Below are 12,175 nucleotides of genomic sequence, written 5' to 3' on the forward strand. Positions count from 1 at the left end.
TGTTAGTACTCTATTTCATACCATCAAATCTATTTTATGATTTAGGTTCTCAGGCTTGTATATGGTGCTGTATTAACCAAGGTTCTCCAAGGAAACAGAGCCAACAGGATGTGTATATAGAGAGAAAGAGACTTATTATAAGGAATTGGTGCACAGGATTACGGAAACTGGCAAGTCCAGATCTGCAGTGTGGACCAGCAGGCAGAGACCCAGGAGAACTGATGTTCCAGTTCCAGTCCAAAGGCTGGCAGGATGGAGACCCAGGAGAGCTGTTAGTGCAGATGAAGTCCAAAGGCAATCATCTGGAGAATTCCCTATTGCCTGGGGAGGCAGGCCTTCAGCTGATTGGATGTAGTCTAATTGGAGGGCAATCTGTTTACTCAAAGTTCACTGATTTAAATGCTAGCTACCATCCAAAAACACCCTCCTAGGTAATGCATAAAATTATCCATCACAGGTGCTTAGAGCCAGTGATGATGATGATGATTGATGATGATGCGTACACTATATTGTGTGCTTACCATGTGCCAGACACTGTGCTACTCAGTGTACAACTTTTAATCCTCACATCAACCCTACGAGGGAATTACTGCTACTATTATCATTGTATAGACAAGGAAATTGAGACTTGTAACAGTTAAATAACTTGTCCAAGCCACAGTTTGTAAGCCTTGGTTCTACAATTTAAACCCAGGTCTGCCTGGCTCATAGCCCTTGCCCTTAACTACCACAAAGCTCCACAAAGACGTTTTTGGAAGCTTCCTTTCTGCTCTCCTCTGAAGTATACTCTTAAGGGGGAAAAGACATTTGGTTGACCTTACAGAGGAGAATTTTTCATTATTTGCAATGTTTTATTTAATACTAACTTGAAATACTGTGGGCAACAGCATTCTAATGTGTCAAATTCAGAGTGAAGACCTATCACTTTCCAGTGGAAAATTTTTATTAAAACTAAGTATGCCTCCGCTTCTTCCTATTAAAATGGAGAGGAGATACTTATCACTAAAGGTTTATAAAGTGCCTTGAGATCCTCAAGTGAGAAATACTTCAAGGGGACGTGTTGCTATGCTGAGTTAAATAATTGAGTCAATTAACTTCATTTCCTCTGATCAATGTAAAATATCAATATTGCTTCTTGGCTCTTCTGACTGAATTGCATAGGTCATATTATGAGCGTAAAAGTAATGTTGTTAGGAGAGCTGTGCTGAAAATCTGTTAGAATGGGAATCATAGTTTTACCCTTCATAAGAATGGAGAAAATTGGCTGAGTCACACAAATCATCTTTCAGTACAATATCTTTCATGTCCCTGGTTCACTTTGCATTAATTTTAACTATTTATTTAGTTAACTGACAATTATTCCTTCAAAAAACTTTTATTAAGTGTTTCTAATGTGACTGGTAGCTAACACCTATTTAGAACTTTATAAAGCAGCTTTACACACAGCTCATTATTCTTGCCCCTGTTCCAAGGTGGAGAGTATTAGTTCTTTTCCCTAGGCACTTATTATTTTTGCCATGTTCCCACTCCTTTTCAAAAGTTAATTTTGTTTTAATACAATTTTACTGATGAAGCTGAAGATCCAGTCTCCCTTCAGAGACAAGTTTATAACTGCTGATGTCCAAAGTGTATGGTTTTCACTGACATCTTCCTGCTTGATCCTCCCATTTCAGTCAATGAGATTAGTTTTTACCATCTGTAATTCTTTAGTTGAATGAATCAAAGTATATTGGTTCCTGTCATTTCCTTCAAAACGTATCAACGATCAGAGTATCAGATTTTTGAAACATTATTTTTGAGAAAATGTTATAGGATGAGAAGAAAAACCTTTTTATATTTTATATTTGTATTTAAATGAAGTGTTGGACATGAGAAGATCATATTGTAAAGGCACGTGATAGTATTTGGAAAAGGAATTCAAATATGATCAGCCAATGCTTGCTGAGCCTAGGCCCTTTATGTCGCAAAAATAACAGTAGTTGGAAATGTCTACGACAGGTATAAGGCCCCTTTCTGAACTGGATTTCCCTCTCCTCTTTAATGATAAATATTGTATTCACCATTTCCCACTAACCATGCTATGCTTTGCTTTGGAAAAGGCTGTCAATTAACTGCCGAATCATTTCCAATATGCTGGACTATGGATTGTACGTTAACAAGTCATGAGATCTTTATGACTGTGGACATAGCAAGGTTTCAGTTAGTTCTTTAATCTAGTAGGTTGACTTCATTTCTATTGATACTTAACATCAGTGTTCCTGGAGCCCTGAGCTTCACTATCTATTTTAGGATTATATAGAGATATCTATCTTTCCATATTTTTCTGCAAATGCAGTGATCATAAACACATTAAAGTTAATTCATATGAGCTGAAGGCTTGTAGATCCTCATAGTTTTATTTTATTAAACACTTTAAAGTTAATGAGAAAACCTCTTGCTGACCTTTTGGGGAATATTTTCTATCTCCCCCAGTTGAATGGGATTCATCAAGACATTATCCAGGCCACATTTTTAGAGCGTACCTTAATCAGGAGGGTATGAATAAGACAGCACGCTCTTGTCCTCCCTCTTCTCAGCTTTCTGTATAAAACTGACAAAATAAGATCTGAGACTTGGACTTGATTTTGGAGTGGAAATAAATGAAGCAGACCTTCTGATTCAGGGGTACTTAGGCCTATCTAGTGTAGAAAAGGGGTTTGTACTTGGTCTAATCTAGAAAATTGGGGTTTAACATTGGAGTCTGTGACAGGACCCAGGCAGTAATAAAGTGACTTTGTTTTGATTCATCATATGTTCATATACCTTCTTTACAACATTGTGGGGAGAGGTAGGTTAAGGAAGGTTTGGGTGTTTGTGTGTGTTAGCAAAGACCACCATAATGGATCTTAATTTTATCTTAATGGCATCCAATCAGTTAATACTTTAATCTAGCATTTTAATGGACTATCATACCTGGTATAATAACAGAGCCTCAAATTAAGCTCACGTGGTCCATTTCCACCCCCAAACTCAAACCAGAGTCTTGAATCTCACTGTTTCAATTCAATAAAAAGTCATACTTGCCTTCTTCAGAGAAAAAAGAGGGAATGGGGAAGCATACGTGTTTAGTAGAAGCTTAGCGTAATGGACCAAGCAGTAAACCCGGACTCTAATCTCTGGGGATAGATAAGGGTTGAGGTGATAAGGATATATAAGTATAACAATTAAATTTAAATATGCTCAGAGAAGATATAGAAAGAAAACATTTGATAACATTTAATGAGTACTTTCTATGTTCTATTTATTCTATTACACCCTTGCTTAACTTTCATCACCACTGTGTGACTAGCTAAACTTTACATATTAGGAAAGAGGGGCTTTGAGATGTTAATATTTCAGAGGTCAGACGGGTAGTTAAGTGATAGCCCCAGATTCTTTCTCTGTACTGTGTACTCAAGAGCCAGCCTTCCTACTTGCTATGCTATTCTATCTCTATTATATACATCTATCAGTATAGCTTAATTTTTCTAGTTTAAATATTTGGTTCTGTTATGAGACTATTGCTATGCTGGGCCAAAGTCCTCCTAAATATTGGCATTCCAATTATACGCTATTCACTAGGACTCTTTGTAAGTGTGGTACTATTTGGATGCTAAACTATTGTGAAAAATAATTAAAATTCTTTTTTCCCCCTACTGAGAAGAAATCTACGGTTTTCCTGCTTAAATGTCTGTACAAAACAATTATTCTGTGATTTTTCTGTATTTTTTTCTGGAGTACGTGATAGTTCTTAGATATTAACATTTCATTTAATTTGAATCGGAAATAGAGCCAATCTTGAATATAAGGTCCTGTATCTTAAGAGCTTGATTACAAGATCTAAAGCTTAAAGTCTTTCATGTACTCAATTTGGAAAATAGTTCTATATGGCTGGAATAGAGAGTCCATGAGTGTGTAGAGAAATAAAGACGTGGTCAAAAAGGCAGACTGGGGCTCAGTTGTAATACGGCCCACATGCAAGCGTTGTTGGAATAGTGTTGCTTTTAGCTGTTGGACTACCCCACTCTTTGGAATTAGTCTGCACTAGGCACAGTACCTGGCATATAGTAGGTGCTCATTAACTCTTGAAGGGAAACCAACTCTGGCAATACAACAAAGTTTTAATAGAACATCATTAAGAATCACAGCTGGATTAATGTTTAATATTGTTATGTTTAGTAGCAAAGCTAGTTTTGGGAAGAAAACATAAAGGAATATTAGAGAAGGACTAACTTTAAATTAGATAATACTATGAGGAAGAACAAGGTTTCTGGAATAACATTGAATGCAATGCCTACTGCACAGGGAGAGGCTCAAGAAATGTTGAATAAATTAATGAAAGAATGATTTAAAAGTGTACAGTGTGTGTTGTGTGTGTGCACATGCTCACAGATCATACCAGTAAATGATAACTGGACTTCAAAAATGAAAGTTTAATGTATTCAAATATATTCACATAAAACTCAAATTTCAACTTTGGAAAAACCTAATGGGAGCACACATTTAACAAAGCTTATTTTTTTATCTTTATCCACTGCTGTTAAGCCTTTTTACAGCTTCCTTAAAATCTCAAGTTCCCCAATGCAATACTATTAGAAAAGAAAATCTGAAAGATGGTGTTGAAGAGTAACTAGCATTTAACTGGCTGTGAATACAAGCATGAAACAATGTCCCAGGGGTAGCAGATAGGAAAAAAGACTTGAAGAAGAAGAAAGTAATGATTATCAAAACAACAAAAGAAAATGCTTTTTAGGTTGTAACATCTTTGAAATACCATTGAAAGTTTCAGTAACAGAGAGTGGCTTGTGGGACACCTGAACACTCCTGCTTTATTTGTTTGGTTTTGGGAAACTTAAAAGTAATCTTGGGTCTACAGAGCAAGTGTGGCTTTGTAAAACAATAATTTGAAACCATACCATCCTTTTCCTCCTTCCTCCATGTTTATATGATCTCATTCCATATGAATTCCCTCCCATGTGAGTGTCTCAAGCCAGTCAACTTTAGAGGCTGAGTCTAAAGTTAAACCTCAAATGGGTAGAATTTTGTAGAATTACTAGGAGTATGTTAGAGTTTGCTTTTGTTAGAAATATCAAACACAAAGAAGGCAACATTTTAATTTTGCCAAGTTATTAATTCAGTTTTAAAATAACACCATCTTTGGTGGGGAGGATACTGAAATTCTTTATCTCCAGCTTTGATCTTTTGTGAATATTCCAGTGCCACTTCTTTTGCATCTCTATAGGACTTTTCTTCTTTTTCTTTCAACTAATTTATTTAATTTTGGCTGCATTGGGTCTTCCTTGCTGCGTGCTGACTTTTCCCTAGTCGTGGCGAGCGGGGGCTACTATTTGTTGCGGTGCGCGGGCTTCTCATTGCGGTGGCTTCTCCTGTTGTGGAGCACGGGCTCTAGGTGTGTGGGCTTCAGTAGTTGTGGCACCTGGGCTCAGTAGTTGTGGCTTGCGGGTTCCAGAGCTCAGGCTCAGTAGTTGTGGTGCCCGGGCTTAGTTACTCCGCGGCATGTGGGACCTTCGCGGACCAGGGCTCGAACCCCTGTCCCCTGCACTGGCAGGCGGATTCTTAACCACTGCGCCACCAGGGAAGCCTGTACTTTTCTATTTAGATGTTCTGCTAAAACTTTATACTTTTCCTCCAACCAACTTTGAACTGTCCCAATCAACACCCTGTTAATGAATTTTGGAATAACTATTCCTTATCTTTCTTTCACAATTTATTACCTTGTCTAATTTTCTCTTTGAAAAATTAAATATTTAAAAATTAAAATTTGATATTTAAATACATCTACTCTTATTGCTGTAGACTGAATTATCGTCACTAATTAATTGCTTGTCCAAAATATTCTTCAGGAAAATGAAGGTAACAACAGGGCTGTTGTAAGTTTTAAATGAAATAATGTATGCAAGAGTATGTAGCATAGAGTAGATTCTTAGAAACGATATTTAATAATACGTTTTCCTGTTAAAAACTTTTCATTCTTTTGTTGCCTCCAGGATAAAATCTAGAAATTCAGACTGATAGTCAAGATCATGAAAGTTTGGCTCTAACTACCTATATCAAATTATTTCCCACTAATATCTAATTGTTATTTAATTGCACAAATCTCTTTATGCCACAAACAGGCCATATTCATTTCAACATCTATGCCAACATTCCTGTTCTTTGTTGGTGGGGAATACTAATTCCTCTATTTAATCATATGCTCCTAGTATCAACTCCAGTTTTGCCATATCTGTGGAACTTCCTTTAATTGTTCTAGGTGTAAGGGATACAGCAATGAACAAAGTAGAAAATGTCTCTGTTCTCAGGAAGCTTACAGAATAGCAGGGGAACAGATAACCAGATTGGCCGAGAAATTAACAAAATGTGGCCCATACATACAATGAAATATCATTCAGCCTTAACAAGTAAAGAAATTCTGCACTATGTTACAATGTGGATGAACCTTGTGGATATTATGTTAATCACAAAAAGATAAATACTGTCTGATTCCACTTAATATGAGGTAGGTGGAGGAGTCAAATTCATAGAAACAAAAAGTAGAATGGTGGTTTCCAGGGGCAGGGGGTGGGGAAAAAGGAAGTTGTTGTTCAGTGGATTTAGAGTCTCAGTTTTGCAAGGTGGAAATGTCGATGTCTTGTACAATGTTCGTGTAGTTAAGACAACTGTACTGAGTACTTAAAAATGGTTAAGATGGTAAATTTTATGCTTTGTATTTCTTAACACAATAAAAAAGAGAAATAATTGAGATAATCTCAGCTAATTGTAAGTACTATTAAGACAATAAAGCAGGATAAGAGGAGAGTTCCTGAGAGGCAATGCTACTTTAGAAAGCCCCTGTGAGAGAGTGACTTTGAGCTGAGGCCTGAATGATGGCACGTGTCAGCCATGAGCATCAGAATGAATGGTAAGTGCAAAGGTCATGAGGCCCAAACAGATTTGGCCTATTCAAGGAAAAGGAGGAAGGCAGCGTACAGAGTACATGCAGTGAATTTGTTGAGGAAGGCAGACACCAGATTCTGTAGGGACTGGTGGGTTGCAGAAAGGAGGGTGAATTGCATTTAAGTGCAATAGAAATTCATTGAAGAGTTTTAAGCAGTGGATGATATGGTCTGATTTACAGGTTTTAAAAACTCAGCTAGCTGTAATGAGGAAACAGACCCATAGAGGTAAATATAGAAGCTGAAACACCAGTTAGAATGCATTTACATCTACATATAGATGATGGTGACTTGGACTAGAACTGAGAAGGAGTGAGGATGTCAGAATTGGGACATATTTTGAGGCAATGACAATTGGATTTGTGGATGGATTGGATGTGGGAATGTATAAAGAAGAATCAAGGATGACTTCTATGCTATTGGCCTGGACACCTAGGGGAAAACTGGGAGAGAACCAGCTTTGGGTTTGAGGGAGTAAGCAGTTAAGGGTTCAGTTTTAACCTCGTTAAGGTCTTTTTTAAATATCTGTATTGAGATATAATTCACATACCATATAATTCATACATTTGAAGCAATTCAAGGACTTTTCAGTGTATTCACAGAGTCATGGAATCATCATCACAATCTAAGTTTAGAATATTTTATCACTTCAGAAAAAAACCCTTTACCTATTCCCCTGCCCCTAGGCAACCACTAACCTACTTTCTGTCTCTATAAATTTCTCCAATTTTGGCATTTCATATTAAGAAATGTTACAATATGTGAGCCTTTAGTAACTGGATTCTTTCATTTAACTTAATGTTTTCAAGGCTCATCTATGTTGTAGCATGTATCAATCAATCAGCACTTTAATCCTTTTTATTGCTGAATAATATTCTATCATAGAGATATACTACCTATTATTTATCCATTCAGCTGTTGGACATTTGTGTTGTTTCTACTTTTGGGCTGCTATGAATAATGCTGCTATGAATGTTTGTGTACAAGTTTTTGTTTGGATATATGTTTTCATTTCTCTTCAGTAAATAATCAAGAGTGGAATTGCTAGGTTATGTAGTAACTCTGTAATTAATTATTTGGGAAACTGCCAAACTATTTTCTAAAGTGGCTGCACCATTTTTTATGCCCCTCAACAATGAATAAGGGTTTTAATTCCTCCGGATTCTTGCCAACACTTGTCATTGTCTGTATTTTTTATTGTAACCACCCTAGTGGGTGTGAAGTGGTATGTCATGGTGATTTTGATTTGCATTTCCCTAATTACTAATGATGTTGAGCACGTTTGCATGTGCGTATTGGCCATCTGTATGTCTTTGGAGAAATATGTATTGAAATCCTTTGCGCATTTTAAAATTGGGTTTTTTTTTATTGTTGAGTTGTACAAATTCTTTATATATTCTGGATACCAGCCCCTTGTCAGACATATGATTTGCAAATACTTTCTCCCCTTCTTTGGGTTGGATTTTCAACTTTATGATGGTATTGTTTGCAGCACAAAAGTTTTAAATTTTAATGTAGTCAAATTTATATTTTTTCTTTTGTCATTTTTGCTCTCAGGGTCATATCTAAGAAATGGCTACGTTAAATTTTAGTAATATATTAGACACCAAATGGAGATAGGCCGTTGAAAGTGCGTCTGGACTTTAGAGGAGAGATCAGCTGGATAGAAATTGGGGAGCAATCAGTGTACAGATAGTATTGGGTTGGCCAAAAAGTTCATTTAGGTTTTTCTGTAACACCAAAAATGAACTTTTTGACCAACCCAATATTTAAAACCCTGGGACTTTATGAAATCACTCAGAGAGAAAGAGAGAGTAGAAGTAGACAAGTCTTGAAAGATACAATTTCCATTACACATAGCATGGGGTTCAGTGTGTGCCCGGAGTTTTGGGGTAAGAGAAGAAGCTAAGTTACTGAGTAAACACTAAGACTGCCCAGTTAGGGGTAAGCAGATATCCCCCTGGAAGAGTTTGTGAAATAGTTTCCACTCTGTGGCCGCTATAGTCAAATTGAGTTTTCTAAATAAACTGGATTAGAATTTTCTCCACATGTTATTAACCTCCTAAGAAGCTGATCAAATCCCTGTATAGGATGTCCATACTGGTCAAAGAAGAAAATGGAATCCATTCCAGCTTGTTTAAGCTAACAAAGAATTTAGTAGAGAACATCAGGTAGCTCACAGAATCCTCAGCAGGGCTGAAGAAGTAGGCAGCAGGTCAAATACCAGCAACCACGTCCAGAACCAACTACATACTGGCCGGATAAGCATATTGTTGCAGCTGCCTCTGACCCCAGAAGCACGGTGCAGAACTTGCCTAGTGTGGGAACTGCCACTGTCATTGCTACCACAACCCACACTTTAGATGCCAGGAACTCAACTTCTCTCAAATTGCTTTACATATCTCTAAAATTGCTTTAGATGCCAGGTAGTCAACTTTACTGCAGGTTCTACTTTATCCTTTAAAGCAAGCTACTCAACTGCCACTGGCATTAGGAAAGTAGATGTCCAACATTTAGCCTGTATCCTCTTGTTATGAACTGAAACCTCATGTGGGTGACCCTGATTGGTGGAGCCAAGGTCATCTGTTTGCATCCTAGATGCCTAGGATAGTGGGAAAACAGATTTTCTGAATTTCATCTTGGGAGGGCAAAACTCACAATGAAGAAACATAAAATATAGAGGATATTATTGAAAAGATGATGAGAGGTCATGTGTGAGAAGTCTTCACTATATTGGGCCATGCACACTTACCAATTACAGCATTTCACTAATACCTGTGAGAGTTTCTTATCCAGATATCATATAATTGATAAAGGTTACTGTAGGGCTTCCCTGGTGGCACAGTGGTTAAGAACCTGCCTGTCAACGCAGGGGACACGGGTTTGAGCCCTGGTCCGGGAAGATCTCACATGCCACGGAGCATATAAGCCCGTGCGCCACAACTACTGAAGCCCGCGCGCTTAGAGCCCGTGCTCCGCCACAAGAGAAGCCACTGCAATGAGAAGCCCGTGCACTGCAACCAGGAGTAGCCCCTGCTCACCGCAACTAGAGAAAGCCCGTACGCAGCAACGAAGACCCAATGCAGCCAAAAATAAATAAATAAAATAAATAAATGTATTAAAGAAACATAAAATAAAGGTTACTGTTAAATGTCCTCCATTTAGAAGCGACAGTTTCTCCATCTAAGTATAACATATTTAGATGAACTATATTTGTGAATTCACAGGTTTATCAGCTATTTGCTTTTATTTTAGAGCAGGCCTCAGAACTGGATGGTAAGTTGTTATACACATGGAATGTTATACACATTTTAATATACATGAGCAACTCAGTGACCTTACATTATTGAACATTAATAATTTCTCTTCATAGAGAAAGACATTTTATGATGTTATTCATTTAATGAGATCTATGTGCATTATTTTGGTCTGTGACATATCTGGCAAAGAAAAGTCACCATAAGATATAGAACTTACCATTAATTTATTATAAATATTCAAAAAAGCAATTTAATGGGGCTTGAACAAAATAAGAATTTTGCATTGCTTAGCTACTGACTTTTTTTTACTCAGTTTCACTGAGGTATAATTTACATAAAATTAAATAAACCCTCTTTCAAGTGTGATAAATTTTGACAAATACATCCACCCAAATAATCATCAGCCACAATCAAGATATAAAACATTTCTATAACCCCCCAAAACTCCTTTATGATGCTTTATATCATCCTCACCTCCCCAGCCCTATGAAAACAGCAATCTACTTTCTGTCACTACAGATATTGATTTTTTCCAAATTACTGAGGCATAATTTACATACAAGATAATGCATTCATTTTAAGTGTGCAGTTTGCTATAGCTATTGATTTTCAGAAAGTAAAATTACTCTCTATATATGTTTTTCTCTGGAATTTTCAGCTGTAGTTATTAATTAAAAAAACAGACTTACCAATCATTTGGTTATATAGGAACGCATTAAATAAGTTCTCTTTGTTTTCTATACACACAGACTCACACAGAGTACCTCCATACTTTCTGCATACAAGCTGTGTGATATCACAGTATTCTTGATCCAAAAGCTATTCTTGAAAAATTGCTGGTACAAAGGCCAGTGAAAGCAGACATAAAACTAAGCTACTGATTTAGAACCAAGCTGTTATTAGCTACTGCAACACACATATGCATCATAAGGTCCCTGAAATATCGATATTAATGGTATTCCTAGCTAATCACTCCTATAAAATTATGTTAAGGAAGGTAGAGTATAAATCTTAAGTAAACAAATGAATAAATAAATATACACAGTTGGTGATTTAATGCTTGATGTGTATGGGAGAGGATGGATAGAGAACATGTTATCCAGCGACTTCCACTAATTGATGCTATTAGCGTGTTTTATGAGTTATTGATTTCTAAATGTCTTCGTCCCAGTTTAGCAAGAGAATCAGATCTTAGAGGACCATGCCAGCTAATCTTTTTTTATCAGGTAGGACGGATAATGGTTTGAATGCAATCCAGCTTCCTGAATGTGAATGAAAAGAATGACTTCCCACAGTGTGGTATCCCAATTTGCATGTGAGTTACAGTAACAATTGCTGGGAGCAAATTCTTGTAACTTAGAAATTTGGAGCCCCGGAGAAAATTTTGAAGGAAGGGGCACCTGAACCATTTTAAATTTCACAAAATAGACAAGAATAACCATCATATAATCAATCAATAGCCATTGTACAATTAATCTATCACTTCATTTTAACAAACGTGTCATGAATGTATTGTATATGAAATACCACTTAAGGCCATGGCGATACACAAACAAAGGAGAGCTTCTGCTCTCAAGTTCCCACTTTAAACAAGCAGGAGAAAGAGAACATTAAATTAACAATTATAACATAGAGTGCTAAGTACACTTAGAAATGTGTCCAGAGTGCCATGGTAGCAGGGATAAAGAACACTGGATTTAGGTCAAGAGAATCAGAGAAAAACTTTCTAAAGATGAAGATATTTTTGTTACCTCAAGGAGGAGCAGAAATTAGGCAAATTAGAGGAAGTAGAGTTTGGCTGCATTCCTAAGAAACCTCTTGTTATTAAAAGTCACATTATAACTTCTTCAATGAAAAAAGGTAAGTAAGATGCTAGAGAACTTCAAAATTGTAATAGTAAGGTTTTTTTCTCCTGCAGAAATTTCAGTGTGTGAAATTTCT

Source organism: Eubalaena glacialis, chromosome 5 (genome assembly GCF_028564815.1).
Source record: "Eubalaena glacialis isolate mEubGla1 chromosome 5, mEubGla1.1.hap2.+ XY, whole genome shotgun sequence".
Lineage (NCBI taxonomy): Eukaryota > Metazoa > Chordata > Mammalia > Artiodactyla > Balaenidae > Eubalaena > Eubalaena glacialis.